Raw genomic sequence first — 20,656 nt, forward strand, 5'->3', positions numbered from 1 at the left:
ACCGTGTTGTTTAGGAAAAACAAGATAATTTCGCACGATGCAGGATTTCCATAAAACGTCATTTTCTGAAAAATGTTGATGATAGAAAATTCTCCCATGGGTACTCCTTTGAGGCTACACGTTTAGACGTACACGCCACACTAATTCATTTCGAGTTACAACGTGTTGTTTAGGAGATACAACCTAATTTTTTACGATGCGTTATTTCTTTTCGTAAAGTGTTTCCAATACGTACATATTTGTCTTTACTCTGCAAAACTGTATTTCCTTATAATGTGGTATTCTTACATATACTTTCGAGAGAAAACTCTCCTCTGCCTTCTCTTTTGAGGCTACACACTTAGACATACATGCAGCACTAAAGCTTTTCGAGTTACAACCTGTTGTTTAGGAAAAACAAGATAATTTCGCACGATGCAGGATTTCCTTAAAACGTGATTTTCTGAAAAATTTGAGGAAAGGAAATTTTCCTATGGGTTCTCTCTTGAGGCTACACGTTGAGACGTACACGTCACACCAAATCTTTTCGAGTTACCAAGTGTTGTTTAGGAGATACAAGCTAATTTTGTATGATGCTTTATTTCTTCTTGTAAAGTGTTTCCAATATGTACTTATTTGTCTTTACTCTGCAAAACTGTATTTCCTTATAATGTGGTATTCTTACATATTCTTTCGAGAGAAAACTTTCCTGTGCCTTCTCTTTTGAGGCTACACATTTAGACATACACGCAGCACTAATGCTTTTCGAGTTACAACGTGTTGTTTAGGAAAAACAAGATAATTTCTCACTATGCAGGATTTCCTTAAAACGAGATATTCCGAAAAATTTGACGAAAGGAAATTCTCCTATGGGTTCTCTTTTGAGGCTACACGTTGAAACGTACACGCCACACCAAATCTTTTCGAGTTACAACGTGTTGTTTAGGAGATAAAATCTAATTTTGTACGATGCATTATTTCTTCTCATTAAGTGTTTCCAATAGGTACATATTTGTCTTTACTCTGCAACATTGTATATCCTTATAACGTGGTATTCTTACATATTCTTTGGAGAGAAAACTCTCCTGTGCCTTCTACTTTGAGGCTACATACGTAGACATACAGGCAACACGAAAGCTTTTCGAGTGACAACGTGTTCTTTAGGAAAAACAAGATAATTTCGCACGATGCGGGATTTCCCTAAAACGTGATTTTCTGAAAAATTTTGAGGAAAGAAAATTCTCCTATGCCTTCTCTTTTAAGGCTACACGTTTAGCTGTACACACCACACCAAATCTTTTCGAGTTACTAGGTTTGTTTAGGAGATACAAGCTAATTTTTTATGATGCGTTATTTCTTCTAGTAAAGTGTTTCCAATACGAAAATATTTGTCTTTACCCTGCAACACTGTATTTCCTTATAACGTGGTATTCTTACATATTCTTTCAATAGAAAACTCTTTTGTACCATGCGTTATTTCTTCTCCTAAAGTATTTACAATAACTACCTATTTATATTTACTCTGCAACACTGTATTTCCTTATAACGTGGTATTCTTACATATTCTTTCGAGAGAAAACTCTCCTGTGCGTTCTCTATTGAGGCTACACGCTTAGACATATACACAACACCAAAGCTTTTCGAGTTACAACGTGTTGTTTAGGAAAAACAAGATAATTTCCCACGATGCAGGATTTCCTTAAAACGTGGTTTTCTGACAAATTTTGACAAAAGAAAATTCTCTTGTGGGTTCTCTTTTGAGGCTACACGTTTAGACTTACACGCCAAAACAAATCCTTTCGAGTTACAAGTTGTTGTTTAGGAGATACAAGCTAATTTTTTAGGATGCGTTATTTCTTCTAGTAAAGTTTTTCCAATATGTACTTATTTTTCTTTACTCTGCAACACTGTATTTCCTTATAAGGTGGTATTCTTACATATTCTTTCGAGAGAAAACTCTACTTTGCACTCTCTTTTGAGGCTACACAGTTAGAAATACACGCAACACCAAAGCTTTTCGAGTTAAAACATGTTGTTTAGGAAAAACAAGATAATTTCGCACGATGAGGAATTTCCTTAAAACGTGGTTTTCTGACAAATTTTGTTGAAAGAAAATTCTCCTGTGGGTTCTCTTTTGAGGCTACACGTTTAGATGTACACACCACACCAAATCCTTTCGAGTTACAAGGTTTGTTTAGGAGATACAAGCTAATTTTGTACGATGCATTATTTCTTCTCGTAAAGTGTTTCCAATACGTACGTATTAGTCTTTACTCTGCAACACTGTAATTAATATAACGTGGTATTCTTACATATTCTTTCGAGAGAAAACTCTCCTGTGCGTTCTCATTTGAGGCTACACGCTTAGACATACACGCAACACCAAAGATATTCGAGTTACAACATGTAGTTTAGGAAAAAACGGATAATTTCGCGCGATGCGGGATTTCCTTAAAACGTGGTTTTCTGACAAATTTTGTCCAAAGAAAATTCTCCTGTGGGTTCTCTTTTGAGGCTACACGTTTAGACGTACACGCCACACCAAATATGTTCGAGTTACAACGTGTTGTTTAGGAGATACAAGCTAATTTTTACTATGCGTTATTTCTTCTCGTAAAGTGTTTCCAATACGTAAGTATTTGTCTTCATTCTGCAACATTGTATTTCCTTATAACGTGGTATTCATACATATTCTTTCGAGAGAAAACTCTCCTGTGCGTTCTCTTTTGAGGCTACACGCTTAGACATACACGCAACACCAAAGCTTTTCGAGTTACAACATGTTGTTTAGGAAAAACAAGATAATTTCGCATGATGCGGGATTTCCTTAAAACGTGGTTTTCTGACATATTTTGACGAAACAAAATTCTCCTGTTGGTTCTCTTTCAAGGCTACACGTTTAGACGTACATGCCACGCCAAATCTTTTCGAGTTACAACGTGTTGTTTAGGAGATACAAGCTAATTTTTACGATGCGTTATTTCTTCTCTTAAAGTGTTTCCAATAAGTACATATTTGTCTTTACTCTGCAACTCTGTATTTCCTTATAACATGGTACTCTTACATATTATTTCGAGAGAAAACTCTCCTGTGAGTTCTCTTTTGAGGCTACACGGTTAGACATACACGTGACACCAAAGCTTTTGGAGTTACAAGGTATTGTTTAGGAGATACGAGCTAATTTTCCCGATGCCTTATTTCTTCTCCTAAAGTGTTTCCAATATGTACATATTTGTCTTTAGTCTGCAACACTGTATTTCCTTAAAATGTGGTTTTTTGACAAATTTTGACGATATAAAATTCTCCTGTGGGTTCTCTTTTGAGGCTACATGTTTAGACGTACACGCCACACCAAATCTTTTCGAATTACAACGAGTTGTTTAGGAGATACAAGCTAATTTTGTATGATGCATTATTTCTTCTTGTAAAGTGTTTCCAATACGTCTGTATTTGTCTGTACCTTCAACACTGTATTTCCTTATAACATGGTATTCTTACATGTTCTTTCGAGAGAAAACTCTCCTGTGCATTCTCTTTTGAGGCTACTCGCTTAGACATACACGCAACACCAAAGCTTTTCGAGTTAAAACGTGTCGTTTTGAAAAAACAAGATAATTTCGCAAGATGTGGGATTTCCTTAAAACGTGGTTTTCTGACAAATTTTGACGAAAGAAAATTATCCTGTGGGTTCTCGTTGGAGGCTACACGGTTAGTCGTACATGCCACACCAAATCTTTTCGAATTACAACTTGTTGTTTAGGAGATACAACCTAATTTTGTATGATGCGTTATTTCTCTCATAAAGTGTTTCCAATACATACTTATATGTTTTTACTCTGCAACACTGTATTTCCTTATAACGTGGTTTTCTTACATATTCTTTCGAGAGAAAACTCTCCTGTGCGTTCTCTTTTGAGGCTACAAGCTTATAATTTCGCACGATGCGTGATTTCCTAAAAACGTGGTTTTCTGACAAATTTTGACGAAAGAAAATTCTCCTGTGGGTTCTCTTTTGAGGCTACACGTTTCGACGTACACGCCACACCAAATCCTTTCGAGTTACAAGGTGTTGTTTAGGAGATACAAGCTAATTTTGTACGATGTGTTATTTCTTCTCGTAAAGTGTTTCCAATACGTATGTATTTTTCTTTACTCTGCAACAATGTATTTCCTTATAACGTGGTATTCTTACATATTCTTTTGAGAGAAAACTCTCCTGTGCATTCTCTTTTGAGGCTACATGCATAGACATACTTGCAACACCAAAGCTTTTCGGTTACAACGTGTTGTTTAGGAAAAACAAGATAATTTTGCACGATACGGGATTTCCTTAATACATGGTTTTCTGACAAATTTTGACGAAAGAAAATTCTCCTGTGGGTTTTCTTTTGAGGCTACACGTTTAGACGTACACGCCACACCAAATCTTTCGAGTTACAAAGTGTTGTTTAGGAGATAAAAGCTAATTTTTTACGATGCTTTATTTCTTCTCGTAAAGTGTTTCCAATACATACGTATTTGTCTTTACTCTGCAACATGTATTTCCTTATAACGTGGTATTCTTACATATTCTTTCGAGAGAAAAGTTTCCTGTGCATTCTCTTTTGAGGCTGCACGCTTAGACATACACGCAACACCAAAGCTTTTCGAGTTACAACGTGTTGTTTAGGAAAAACAAGATAATTTCACACGATGAGGGATTTCTTTAAAACATGTTTTCTGAAAAATTTTGACGAAAGAAAATTCTCCTGTGTGTCCTCTTTTGAGGCTACACGTTTAGACTTACATGCCACACAAAATATTTTCGAATTACAACGTGTTGTTTAGGAGATACAATCTAATTTTGTACCATGCGTTATTTCTTCTAGTAAAGTATTTACAATAACTACCTATTTATCTTTACTCTCCAACACTGTATTTCCGTATAACGTGGTATTCCTACATATTCTTTCGAGAGAAAACTCTCCTGAGTTTTCCCTTTTGAGGCTCCACGCTTAGACATACACGCAACACCAAAGCTTTTTGAGTTCCAATGTGTTGTTTAGGAAAAACAAGATAATTTCGCACGATGCGGGATTTCCTTAAAACGTGGTTTTCTGACAAATTTTGTCCAAAGAAAATTCATCTGTGGGTTCTCTTTTGAGGCTACACGTTTAGACGTACACGCCACACCAAATCATTTCGAGTTACAACGTGTTGTTTAGGAGATACAAGCTAATTTTGTACGATGCGTTATTTCTTCTCGTAAAGTGTTTCCAATACATATGTATTTGTCTTTATTCTACAACATTGTATTTCCTTATAACGTGGTATTCTTACATATTCTTTTGAGAGAAAACGCTCCTGTGCCTTCTCTTTTGAGGCTACATGCTTAGACATACATGCAACACCAAAGCTTTTCGAGTTACAACGTGTTGTTTAGGAGATAAAAGCTAAATTTGTACGATACATTATTTCTTCTCGTAAAGTGTTTCAAATACTTACGTATTTGTTTTTACTCTGAAACACTGTATTTCCTTATAACGCAGTATTTTTACATATTCTTTCGAGAAAATACTCTTCTGTGCATTCTCTTTTGAGGCTACATGCTTAGACATACACGCAACACCAAAGCTTTTCAAGTTACAACCTGTTGTTTAGGAAAAACAAGATAATTTCGCAAGATGCGGGGTTTTCTTAAAACGTGGTTTTCTGCAAAATTTTGACGAAAACATTCTCCTGTGGCTTCTCTTTTGAGGCTACACATTTAGACGTACACACCACATCGAATCTTTTCAGTTATAACGTGTTGTTTAGGAGATACAAGCTAATTTTGTATCTCCTAAACATGTGTTATTTCTTCTCGTAAAGTGTTTCCAATATGTATGTATTTGTCTTTACTCTGCAACAGTGTATTTCCTTATAACGTGGTATGCTTACATATTATTTCGAGAGAATACTCTCCTGTGCATACCCCTTGAGGCTACACGCTTAACCATACACACAACACCAAAGCTTTTCGAGTTACAATGTGTTGTTTAGGAAAAACAAGATAATTTCACACTATGCTGGATTTCCTTAAAACGTGGTTTCTGAAAAATTTTGACGAAAGAAAATTCTTCTGTGGGTTGTCTTTTGAGGCTACACGTTTAGATGTAAACGCCACACCAAATATTTTCGAGTTACAACGTGTGGTTTAGGAGATACAAGCTAATTTTTTACCATGGGTTATTTCTTCTCATAAAGTGTTTCCAATACGAACCTAATTGTCTTTAATCTGCAACACTGTATTTCCCTATAACGTGGTATTCTTACATATTCTTTCGAGAGAAAACTCTCCTGTGCCTTCTCTTTTGAGGCTACACGCTTAGACATTCAGGCAGTACCAAAGCTTTTCGAGTTGCAACGTGTTGTTTAGGAAAACCAAGATAATTTCGCACGATGCGGGATTTCCATAAAACGTGATTTTCTGAAAAAATTTGACGAAAGGAAATTCTCCTATGTGTTCTCTTTTGAGGCTACACGTTTAGACGTACACGCCACACCAAATCCTTTCGAGTTACAACGTGTTGTTTAGGATATACAAGCTAATTTTATACGATGCGTTATTTCTTCTCGTAAAGTGTTTCCAATACGTACGTATTTGTCTTTACTCTGCAACACTGTATTTCCTTATAACGAGGTATTCTTACATATTCTTTCGAGAGAAAACTCTCCTGTGCCTTCTCTTTTGGGGCTACACACTTAGACATACACGCAACAAGAACGCTTTTCGAGATACAACGTGTTGTTTAGGAATAACAAGATAATTTCGCACGATTTGGGATTTCCTTAAAACGTGATTTTCTGAAAAAATTTGACGAAAGAAAATTTTCCTATGGGTTCTCTTTTGAGGCTAAACGTTTACATGTACAAGCCACACCAATTCTTTTCGAGTTACAACATGTTGTTTAGGAGATACAATCTAATTTTGTACAATGCGTTATTTCTTCCCGTAAAGTGTTTCCAATAAGTACGTATTTGTCTTTACTCTGCAACACTCTATTTCCTTAAAATGTGGTATTCTTACATATTCTTTCGAGAGAAAACTCTCCTCTGCCTTCTCTTTTGAGGGTACACACTTAGACATACACGCAACACGAAAGTTTTTCGAGTTACACCGTGTTGTTTAGGAAAAACAAGATAATTTCGCACGATGCAGGATTTCCATAAAACGTCATTTTCTGAAAAATGTTGATGATAGAAAATTCTCCCATGGGTACTCCTTTGAGGCTACACGTTTAGACGTACACGCCACACTAATTCATTTCGAGTTACAACGTGTTGTTTAGGAGATACAACCTAATTTTTTACGATGCGTTATTTCTTTTCGTAAAGTGTTTCCAATACGTACATATTTGTCTTTACTCTGCAAAACTGTATTTCCTTATAATGTGGTATTCTTACATATACTTTCGAGAGAAAACTCTCCTCTGCCTTCTCTTTTGAGGCTACACACTTAGACATACATGCAGCACTAAAGCTTTTCGAGTTACAACCTGTTGTTTAGGAAAAACAAGATAATTTCGCACGATGCAGGATTTCCTTAAAACGTGATTTTCTGAAAAATTTGAGGAAAGGAAATTTTCCTATGGGTTCTCTCTTGAGGCTACACGTTGAGACGTACACGTCACACCAAATCTTTTCGAGTTACCAAGTGTTGTTTAGGAGATACAAGCTAATTTTGTATGATGCTTTATTTCTTCTTGTAAAGTGTTTCCAATATGTACTTATTTGTCTTTACTCTGCAAAACTGTATTTCCTTATAATGTGGTATTCTTACATATTCTTTCGAGAGAAAACTTTCCTGTGCCTTCTCTTTTGAGGCTACACATTTAGACATACACGCAGCACTAATGCTTTTCGAGTTACAACGTGTTGTTTAGGAAAAACAAGATAATTTCTCACTATGCAGGATTTCCTTAAAACGAGATATTCCGAAAAATTTGACGAAAGGAAATTCTCCTATGGGTTCTCTTTTGAGGCTACACGTTGAAACGTACACGCCACACCAAATCTTTTCGAGTTACAACGTGTTGTTTAGGAGATAAAATCTAATTTTGTACGATGCATTATTTCTTCTCATTAAGTGTTTCCAATAGGTACATATTTGTCTTTACTCTGCAACATTGTATATCCTTATAACGTGGTATTCTTACATATTCTTTGGAGAGAAAACTCTCCTGTGCCTTCTACTTTGAGGCTACATACGTAGACATACAGGCAACACGAAAGCTTTTCGAGTGACAACGTGTTCTTTAGGAAAAACAAGATAATTTCGCACGATGCGGGATTTCCCTAAAACGTGATTTTCTGAAAAATTTTGAGGAAAGAAAATTCTCCTATGCCTTCTCTTTTAAGGCTACACGTTTAGCTGTACACACCACACCAAATCTTTTCGAGTTACTAGGTTTGTTTAGGAGATACAAGCTAATTTTTTATGATGCGTTATTTCTTCTAGTAAAGTGTTTCCAATACGAAAATATTTGTCTTTACCCTGCAACACTGTATTTCCTTATAACGTGGTATTCTTACATATTCTTTCAATAGAAAACTCTTTTGTACCATGCGTTATTTCTTCTCCTAAAGTATTTACAATAACTACCTATTTATATTTACTCTGCAACACTGTATTTCCTTATAACGTGGTATTCTTACATATTCTTTCGAGAGAAAACTCTCCTGTGCGTTCTCTATTGAGGCTACACGCTTAGACATATACACAACACCAAAGCTTTTCGAGTTACAACGTGTTGTTTAGGAAAAACAAGATAATTTCCCACGATGCAGGATTTCCTTAAAACGTGGTTTTCTGACAAATTTTGACAAAAGAAAATTCTCTTGTGGGTTCTCTTTTGAGGCTACACGTTTAGACTTACACGCCAAAACAAATCCTTTCGAGTTACAAGTTGTTGTTTAGGAGATACAAGCTAATTTTTTAGGATGCGTTATTTCTTCTAGTAAAGTTTTTCCAATATGTACTTATTTTTCTTTACTCTGCAACACTGTATTTCCTTATAAGGTGGTATTCTTACATATTCTTTCGAGAGAAAACTCTACTTTGCACTCTCTTTTGAGGCTACACAGTTAGAAATACACGCAACACCAAAGCTTTTCGAGTTAAAACATGTTGTTTAGGAAAAACAAGATAATTTCGCACGATGAGGAATTTCCTTAAAACGTGGTTTTCTGACAAATTTTGTTGAAAGAAAATTCTCCTGTGGGTTCTCTTTTGAGGCTACACGTTTAGATGTACACACCACACCAAATCCTTTCGAGTTACAAGGTTTGTTTAGGAGATACAAGCTAATTTTGTACGATGCATTATTTCTTCTCGTAAAGTGTTTCCAATACGTACGTATTAGTCTTTACTCTGCAACACTGTAATTAATATAACGTGGTATTCTTACATATTCTTTCGAGAGAAAACTCTCCTGTGCGTTCTCATTTGAGGCTACACGCTTAGACATACACGCAACACCAAAGATATTCGAGTTACAACATGTAGTTTAGGAAAAAACGGATAATTTCGCGCGATGCGGGATTTCCTTAAAACGTGGTTTTCTGACAAATTTTGTCCAAAGAAAATTCTCCTGTGGGTTCTCTTTTGAGGCTACACGTTTAGACGTACACGCCACACCAAATATGTTCGAGTTACAACGTGTTGTTTAGGAGATACAAGCTAATTTTTACTATGCGTTATTTCTTCTCGTAAAGTGTTTCCAATACGTAAGTATTTGTCTTCATTCTGCAACATTGTATTTCCTTATAACGTGGTATTCATACATATTCTTTCGAGAGAAAACTCTCCTGTGCGTTCTCTTTTGAGGCTACACGCTTAGACATACACGCAACACCAAAGCTTTTCGAGTTACAACATGTTGTTTAGGAAAAACAAGATAATTTCGCATGATGCGGGATTTCCTTAAAACGTGGTTTTCTGACATATTTTGACGAAACAAAATTCTCCTGTTGGTTCTCTTTCAAGGCTACACGTTTAGACGTACATGCCACGCCAAATCTTTTCGAGTTACAACGTGTTGTTTAGGAGATACAAGCTAATTTTTACGATGCGTTATTTCTTCTCTTAAAGTGTTTCCAATAAGTACATATTTGTCTTTACTCTGCAACTCTGTATTTCCTTATAACATGGTACTCTTACATATTATTTCGAGAGAAAACTCTCCTGTGAGTTCTCTTTTGAGGCTACACGGTTAGACATACACGTGACACCAAAGCTTTTGGAGTTACAAGGTATTGTTTAGGAGATACGAGCTAATTTTCCCGATGCCTTATTTCTTCTCCTAAAGTGTTTCCAATATGTACATATTTGTCTTTAGTCTGCAACACTGTATTTCCTTAAAATGTGGTTTTTTGACAAATTTTGACGATATAAAATTCTCCTGTGGGTTCTCTTTTGAGGCTACATGTTTAGACGTACACGCCACACCAAATCTTTTCGAATTACAACGAGTTGTTTAGGAGATACAAGCTAATTTTGTATGATGCATTATTTCTTCTTGTAAAGTGTTTCCAATACGTCTGTATTTGTCTGTACCTTCAACACTGTATTTCCTTATAACATGGTATTCTTACATGTTCTTTCGAGAGAAAACTCTCCTGTGCATTCTCTTTTGAGGCTACTCGCTTAGACATACACGCAACACCAAAGCTTTTCGAGTTAAAACGTGTCGTTTTGAAAAAACAAGATAATTTCGCAAGATGTGGGATTTCCTTAAAACGTGGTTTTCTGACAAATTTTGACGAAAGAAAATTATCCTGTGGGTTCTCGTTGGAGGCTACACGGTTAGTCGTACATGCCACACCAAATCTTTTCGAATTACAACTTGTTGTTTAGGAGATACAACCTAATTTTGTATGATGCGTTATTTCTCTCATAAAGTGTTTCCAATACATACTTATATGTTTTTACTCTGCAACACTGTATTTCCTTATAACGTGGTTTTCTTACATATTCTTTCGAGAGAAAACTCTCCTGTGCGTTCTCTTTTGAGGCTACAAGCTTATAATTTCGCACGATGCGTGATTTCCTAAAAACGTGGTTTTCTGACAAATTTTGACGAAAGAAAATTCTCCTGTGGGTTCTCTTTTGAGGCTACACGTTTCGACGTACACGCCACACCAAATCCTTTCGAGTTACAAGGTGTTGTTTAGGAGATACAAGCTAATTTTGTACGATGTGTTATTTCTTCTCGTAAAGTGTTTCCAATACGTATGTATTTTTCTTTACTCTGCAACAATGTATTTCCTTATAACGTGGTATTCTTACATATTCTTTTGAGAGAAAACTCTCCTGTGCATTCTCTTTTGAGGCTACATGCATAGACATACTTGCAACACCAAAGCTTTTCGGTTACAACGTGTTGTTTAGGAAAAACAAGATAATTTTGCACGATACGGGATTTCCTTAATACATGGTTTTCTGACAAATTTTGACGAAAGAAAATTCTCCTGTGGGTTTTCTTTTGAGGCTACACGTTTAGACGTACACGCCACACCAAATCTTTCGAGTTACAAAGTGTTGTTTAGGAGATAAAAGCTAATTTTTTACGATGCTTTATTTCTTCTCGTAAAGTGTTTCCAATACATACGTATTTGTCTTTACTCTGCAACATGTATTTCCTTATAACGTGGTATTCTTACATATTCTTTCGAGAGAAAAGTTTCCTGTGCATTCTCTTTTGAGGCTGCACGCTTAGACATACACGCAACACCAAAGCTTTTCGAGTTACAACGTGTTGTTTAGGAAAAACAAGATAATTTCACACGATGAGGGATTTCTTTAAAACATGTTTTCTGAAAAATTTTGACGAAAGAAAATTCTCCTGTGTGTCCTCTTTTGAGGCTACACGTTTAGACTTACATGCCACACAAAATATTTTCGAATTACAACGTGTTGTTTAGGAGATACAATCTAATTTTGTACCATGCGTTATTTCTTCTAGTAAAGTATTTACAATAACTACCTATTTATCTTTACTCTCCAACACTGTATTTCCGTATAACGTGGTATTCCTACATATTCTTTCGAGAGAAAACTCTCCTGAGTTTTCCCTTTTGAGGCTCCACGCTTAGACATACACGCAACACCAAAGCTTTTTGAGTTCCAATGTGTTGTTTAGGAAAAACAAGATAATTTCGCACGATGCGGGATTTCCTTAAAACGTGGTTTTCTGAAAAATTTTGACGAAAGAAAATTCTTCTGTGCGTTCTCTTTTGAGGCTACACGTTTAGATGTACACGTCAAACCAAATCCTTTCGAGTTACAAGGTGTTGTTTAGGAGATACAAGCTAATTTTGAACGATGCTTTATTTCTTCTCGTAAAGTTTTTCCAATATGTACGTGTTTTTCTTTATTCTGCAACACTGTATTTAATTATAAGGTGGTATTCTTACATATTCTTTCGAGAGAAAACTCTCCTGTGCGTTCTCTTTTGAGGCTACACGCTTAGAACTCCACACAACATCAAAGCTTTTCGAGTTACAACATGTTGTTTAGGAAAAACAAGATAATTTCGCAAGATGCGGGATTTCCTTAGAATATGGTTTTCTGACAAATTTTGATGGAAGAAAATACTCCTGTGGGTTCTCTTTTGAGGCTACACGTTTAGACGTACACACCACACCAAATATTTTCGAGTTTCAATGTGTTGTTTAGGACATACAAGCTAATTTTTACGATGCGTTATTTCTTCTCGTAAAGCGTTTCCAATAAGTACTTATTTGTCTTTATTCTGCAACACTGTATTTCCTTATAACGTGGTATTCTTACATATTCTTTCGCGAGAAAACTCTCCTGTGCATTCTCTTTTGAGGCTACACGCTGAGACATACACGCAACACCAAAGATTTTCGAGTTACAATGTGTTGTTTAGGAAAAACAAGATAATTTCGCACGATGCGGGATTTCCTTAAAACGTGGCTTTCTGACAAATTTTGACCAAAGAAAATTCTCCTGTGGGTTCTCTTTTGAGGCTACACGTTTAGACGTACACGCCACACCAAATATTTTCGAGTTACAACGTGTTGTTTAGGAGATAGAAGCTAATTTTCACGATGCGTTATTTATTCTCATAAAGTGTTTGCAATACGTACATATTTGTCTTTATTCTGCAACACTGTATTTCCTTATAACGTGGTATTCTTACATATTCTTCCGAGAGAAAACTCCTGTGCGTTCTCTTTTGAGGCTACACGCTTAGACATACACGCAACACCAAAGCTTTTCGAGTTACAACATGTTGTTTAGGAAAAACCAGATAATTTCGCAAGATGCGAAATTTCCTTAAAACGTGGTTTTCTGACAAATTTTGACCAAAGAAAATTCTCCTGTGGGTTCTCTTTTGAGGCTATACGTTTAGACGTACAGGCCACACCAAATCTTTTCGAGTTACAACGTGTTGTTTAGGAGATACAAGCTAATTTTGTACGATGCGTTATTTCTTCTCATAAAGTGTTTCCAATAAGTACATATTTGTCTTTTCTCTGCAACTCTGTATTTCCTTATAACGTGGTATTCTTACATATTCTTTCGAGAGAAAACTCTCCTGTGCATTCTCTTTTGAGGCTACACGCTTAGACATACACGCAACACCAAAGCATTTCGAGTTGCAAGGTGTTGTTTAGGAGATACGAGCTAATTTTGTCCGATGCGTTATTTCTTCTCCTAAATTTTTTCCAATACGTTCGTTTTTGTCTTTAGTCTGCAACACTGTATTCCTTAAAATGTGGTTTTTTGACAAATTTTGACGAAAGAAAATTCTCCTGTGGGTTCTCTTTTGAGGCTACACGTTTAGACGTACACGCCACACCAAATCATTTCGAGTTACAATGAGTTGTTTAGGAGATACAAGCTAATTTTGTATGATGCATTATTTCTTCTGGTAAAGTGTTTCCAATACGTACGTATTTGTCTTTATCTGCAACACTGTATTTCTTTATAACATGGTATTCTTACATGTTCTTTCGAGGGAAAACTCTCCTGTGCGTTCACTTTTGAGGCTACTCGCTTAGACATACAGGCAACACCAAAGCTTTTCGAGTTAAAACGTGTTGTTTAGGAAAAACAAGATAATTTTGCAAGATGTGGGATTTCCTTAAAACGTGGTTTTCTGACAAATTTTGTCGAAAGAAAATTATCCTGTGGGTTCTCGTTGGAGGCTACACGTTTTATCGTACACGCCACACCAAATATTTTCGAGTTACAACGTGTTCTTTAGGAGATACAACCTAATTTTGTACGATGTGTTATTTCTTCTTGTAAAGTGTTTCCAATACATATGTATTTGTCTTTACTCTGCAACACTGTATTTCCTTATAACGTGGTATTCTTACATATTCTTTCGAGAGAAAACTCTCCTGTGCCTTCTCTTTTGAGGCTACACGCTTATAATTTCGCAGGATGTGGGGTTTCCTAAAAACGTGGTTTTCTGACAAATTTTGATGAAAGAAAATTCAACTGCGGGTTCTCTTTTGAGGCTACACGTTTAGACATACATGCCACACCAAATCTTTCGAGTTACAAAGTGTTGTTTAGGAGATAAAAGCTAATTTTTTATGATGCTTTATTTCTTCTCATTAAGTGTTTCCAATACGTACGTATTTGTCTTTACTCTGCAACACTGTATTTCCTTATAACGTGGTATTCTTACATATTCTTTCGATAGAAAACTCTCCTGTGCGTTCTCTTTTGAGGCTACACGCTTAGACATACACGCAACACCAAAGCTTTTCGAGTTACAACGTGTTGTTTAGGAAAAACAAGATAATTTCGCACGTTGCGGGATTTCCTTAAAACGTGGTTTCTGACAAATTTTGACGAAAGAAAATTCTCCTGTGGGTTTTCTTTTGAGGCTACACATTTATAGGTACATGCCACACCAAATCCGTTCGAGTTACAACGTGTTGTTTAGGACATACAAGCTAATTTTGTACAATGGGTTATTTCTTCTCATAAAGTGTTTCTGATACGTACTTATTTGTCTTTACTCTGCAACTCTGTATTTCCTTATAATGTGGTATTCTTACATATTCTTTCGAGAGAAAACTCTGCAGTGCATTCTCTTTTGAGGCTTCACGTTTAGACACACATGCGACACCAAAGCTTTTCGAGTTACAAGGTGTTGTTTAGGAGATACAAGCTAATTTTGAACGATGCTTTATTTCTTCTCGTATCGTGTTTCCAATACGTACGTATTTGTCTTTAATCTGCAACACTGTATTTCCTTATAACGTGGTATTCTTACATATTCTTTCGAGAGAAAACTCTCCTGTGCATTCTCTTTTGAGGCTACACGCTTAGACATACATGCAACACCAAAGCTTTTCGAGTTACAACGTGTTGATTAGGAAAAACAAGATAATTTCGCACGATGAGGGATTTCTTAAAACATGTTTCCTGAAAAATTTTGACCAAAGAAAATTCTCCTGTGTGGCCTCTTTTGAAGCTACACGTTCAGACGTACATGCCACACCAAATATTTTCAAATTACAACGTGCTGTTTAGGAGATACAATCTAATTTTGTACCATGCTTTATTTCTTCTCATAAAGTATTTACAATAACTACCTATTTATCTTTACTCTGCAACACTGTATTTCCTTATAACGTGGTATTCTTACATATTCTTTAGAGAGAAAACTCTCCTGTGATTTCCCTTTTGAGGCTACACGCTTAGACATACAGGCAACACCAAAGCTTTTCGAGTTAAAATATGTTGTTTTTAGGAAAAACAAGATAATTTCGCACGATGAGGGATTTTCTTAAAACGTGGTTTTCTGTAAAATTTTGACGAAAGAAAATTCTCCTGTGGGTTCTCTTTTGAGGCTACACGTTTAGACGTACACGCCACACCAAATATTTTCGAATAACAACGTGTTGTTTAGGAGATACAAGCTAATTTTGTACCATGCATTATTTCTTCTCGTAAAGTATTTACAATAACTACCTAGTTATCTTTACTCTGCAACACTGTATTTCCATATAACGTGGTATTCTTACATATTCTTTTGATAGAAAACTTTCCTGTGCGTTCTCTTTTGAGGCTACACGCTTAGAAATACACGCAACACCAAAGCTTTTCGAGTTACAACGTGTTGTTTAGGAAAAATAAGATAATTTCGCACGTTGCGGGATTTCCTTAAAACATGGTTTCTGACAAATTTTGACGAAAGAAAATTCTCCTGTGGGTTTTCTTTTGAGGCTACACATTTAGAGGTACATGCCACACCAAATCCATTCGAGTTACAAGGTGTTGTTTAGGACATACAAGCTAATTTTGTACAAAGCGTTATTTCTTCTAATAAAGTGTTTCTGATACGTACTTATTTGTCTTTATTCTGCAACTCTGTATTTCCTTATAACGTGGTATTCTTACATATTCTTTCGAGAGAAAACTCTGCTGTGCATTCTCTTTTGAGGCTTCACGCTTAGACATACATGCGACACCAAAGCTTTTCGAGTTACAAGGTGTTGTTTAGGAGATACAAGCTAATTTTGTACGATGCTTTATTTCTTCTCGTATCGTGTTTCCAATACGTATGTATTTGTCTTTACTCTCAACACTGTATTTCCTTATAACGTGGTATTCTTACATATTCTTTCAAGAGAAAAGTCTCCTCTGCGTTCTCTTTTGAGGCTACACGCTTATAATTTCGCACGATGCGGGATTTGCTAAAAACGTGGTTTTCTGACAAATTTTGACGAAAAAATTCTCCTGTGGGTTCCCTTTTGAGGCTACATGTTTAGACGCACACGCCACACCAAATCCTTTCGAGTTACAAGGTGTTGTTTAGGAGGTACAAGCTAATTTTGTATGATGCGTTATTTCTTCTCGTAAAGTGTTTCCAATACGTACGTAATTGTCTTTATTCTGCAACACTGTATTTCCTTATAAAGTCTATTCTTACATATTCTTTCGAGAGAAAACTCTCCTGTGGGTACTCTTTTGAGGCTACACGCTTAGAGATACACGCAACATCAAAGCTTTTCAAGTTACAACGTGTTGTTTAGGAGATACAAGCTAATTTTTTATGATGCGTTATTTCTTCTCGTAAATTGTTTCCAATAAGTATGTATTTCTCTTTACTCTGCAACACTGTGTTTCCTTATAACGTGGTATTCTTACATATTCTTTCGAGAGAAAACTCTCCTGTGCGTTCTCTTTTGAGGCTACACGCCTAGACATACACGCAACACCAAAGCTGTTAGAGTTACAACGTGTAGTTTAGGAAAATCAAGATAATTTCGCACGATGCAGGATTTCCTTATAACATGGTTTTCTGACAAATTTTGATGGAAGAAAATTCTCCTGTGGGTTCTCTTTTGAGGCTACACGTGTAGATGTACATGCCACACCAAATATTTTCGAGTTACAATGTGTTGTTTAGGAGATACAAGCTAATTTTTTATGATGCGTTATTTCTTCTAGTAAAGTGTTTCCAATACTTATGTATTTGTCTTTACTCTGCAACACTGTATTTCTTTATAACGTGGTATTCTTACATATTCTTTCGAGAGAAAACTCTCCTGTGCGTTCTCTTTTTAGGCTACACGCCTAGACATACACGCAACACCAAAGCTTTTCGAGTTAAAACGTGTTGTTTAGGAAAAACAAGATAATTTCGCAAGATGCGGGATTTCCTTAAAACGTGGTTTTCTGACAAATTTTGAAAAAAGAAAATTCTCCTGTGGGTTCTCTTTTGAGGCTACACATTTAGACGTACACGCCAAACCAAATCCTTTCGAGTTACAAGGTGTTGGTTAGGAGATACAAGCTAATTTTGTATGATGCGTTTTTTCTTCTCGGAAAGTTTTTCCAATATATATGTATTTTTCTTTACTCTGCAACACTGTATTTCCTTTTAAGGTGGTATTCTTAAATATTCTTTCAAGAGAAAACTCTCCTGTGTGCTCTCTTTTGAGGCTACACACTTAGACATACACGCTACACCAAAGCTTTTCGAGTTAAAACATGTTGTTTAGGAAAAACAAGATAATTTCCCACGATGCCGGAATTTTCAAACGTGGTTTTCTGACAAATTTTGACGAAAGAAAATTCTCCTGTGGATTTTCATTTGAGGCTACACGTTTAGACGTACACGCCACACCAAATCCTTTCGAGTTACAACGTGTTGTTTAGGAGATACAAGCTAATTTTATACGATGCTTTATATCTTCTCGTAAAGTTTAAGTGTTTCCAAAAGGTACGTATTTAACTTTAATTTGCCACATTGTATTTCCTTATAACGTGGTCTTCTTTCATTCTCGTTCGAGGGAAATCTCTCCTGTGCGTTCTCTTTTGAGGCTACATGCTTAGACATACACGCAACACCAAAGATTTTCGAGTTACCATGTGTTGTTTAGGAAAAACAAGATAGTTTCGCACAATGCGGGATTTCCTTAATAAGTGGTTTTCTCACAAATTTTGACGAAAGAAAATTCTCCTGTGGGTTCTCTTTTGAGGCTACACATTTAGACGTACACGCCACACCAAATCTTTTTGAGTTACAACGTGTTGTTTGGGAGATACAAACTAATTTTTTACAATGTGTTATTTCTTCTCGTAAAGTGTTTCAAATACATACGTATTTGTCTTTACTCTGCAAAGCTGTATTTCCTTATAATGTGGTATTCTTACATGTTCTTTCGAGAGAAAACTCTCCTGTGCGTTCTCTTTTGAGGCTATACGCTTAGACATACACGCAAAATCAAAGCTTTTCGAGTTACAATGTGTTGTTTAGGAAAAACAAGATAATTTCTCACGATGAGTGATTTCCTTAAAACATGGTTTTCTGACAAATTTTAACGAAAAAAAATTCTCCTGTGGGTTCTCTTTTGAGGCTACACATTTAGACGTACATGGCACACCAAATCTTTTCGAGTTACAACGTGTTGTTTAAGAGACACAAGCTAATTTTGTACGATGCATTATTTTTTCTTGTAAAGTGTTTCCAATACGTACGTATTTGTCTTTACTCTGCATCACTGTATTTCCTTATAACGTGGTATTCTTACATATTCTTTCGAGAGAAAACTCTCCTGTGCGTTCTCTTTTGAGGCTACACGATTAGACATACACACAACACCAAAGCTTTTCGAGTTACAACGTGTTGTTTTGGAAAAACAAGATAATTTCGCACTATGCGGGATTTCCTTAAAACGAGGTTGTCTGACAAATGTTGATGAAAGAAAATTCTCCTGTGTGTTCTCTTTTGAGGCTACACGTTTAGACATACACGCCACACCTAATCTTTTCGAGTTACAACATGGTGTTTAGGAGATACAAGCTAATTTTTTGCGATGCGTTATTTCTTCCTGTGCCTTCACTTTTGAGGCTACACACTTATAAATGCACGCAACGCCAAAGCTTTGTAAGTTACAGCATGTTGTTTACTAGATACAAGCTAATTTTGTACTATGCTTTATTTCTTCTCGTAAATTTTAAGTGTTTCCAAAAGGTACGTATCTTTCTTTACTGTGCAACACTGTATTTTCTTATAACGTGTTATTCTTATATATTCTATCGAGAGAAAACTCTCCTGTGCGTTCTCTTTTCTGACAAATTTTAACGAAAAAAATTCTCCTGTGGCTTCTCTTTTGAGGCTACACGTTTAGATGTACATGCCAAACCAAATCTTTTCGAATTACAAAGTGTTGTTTAGGAGACACAAGCTAATTTTGTACGATGCGTTATTTCTTCTCGTAAAGTGTCTCCAATCGGTACGTATTTGTCTTTACTCTGCAACACTGTATTTCGTTTTAATGTGCGGGATTTCCTTAAAATATGGTTGTCTGACAAATTTTGACGAAAAAAAAATCTCCTGTGGGTTCTCTTTTGAGGCTACATGTTTAGATGTACATGCCACACCAAATCTTTTCGGGTTACAATGTGTTGTTTAGGAGATACAAGCTAATTTTGTACCATGCGTTATTTCTTCTCGTAAAGTGTTTCCAATATGTATGTATTTGTCTTTACTCTGCAACACTGTATTTCCTAACAACGTGGTATTCTTATATATTCTTTCCAGAGAAAACTCTTCTGTGCCTTCTCTTTTGAGGCTACACGCTTAGAAATACACGCAACACCAAAGCTTTTCGAATTACAACGTGTTGTTTAAGAGACACAAACTAATTTTGTATGATGTGTTATTTCTCCTAAAGTTTAAGTGTTTTCAATACGCACATATTTGTCTTTATTCTACAACACTGTATTTCCTTATAACATGGTATTCTTACATATTCTTTTGAGAGAAAACTCTCCTGTGCATTCTCTTTTGAGGCTACATGCTTAGACATTCACGCAACACCAAAGCTTTTCGAGTTACAACGTGTTGTTTAGGAAAAACAAGAATATTTCGCACGATGCAGAATTTCCTTAAAACGTGGTTTTCTGACAAATTGTGACGAAACAAAATTCTCCTGTGGGTTCTCTTTTGAGGCTACACTTTGAGATGTACACGGCATACCAAAACTCTTCGAGTTACAACGTGTTGTATAGGAGATTCAAGCTAATTTTGTACGATGCATTATTTCTTCTCTTAGTGTTTCCAATACGTACATATTTGTCTTTACTCTGCAACACTTTATATCCTTATAACGTGGTATTCTTACATATTCGTTCGAGAGAAAACTCTCCTGT

Source organism: Apodemus sylvaticus, chromosome 20 (assembly GCF_947179515.1).
Source record: "Apodemus sylvaticus chromosome 20, mApoSyl1.1, whole genome shotgun sequence".
In the NCBI taxonomy this organism is placed as follows: Eukaryota; Metazoa; Chordata; class Mammalia; order Rodentia; family Muridae; genus Apodemus; species Apodemus sylvaticus.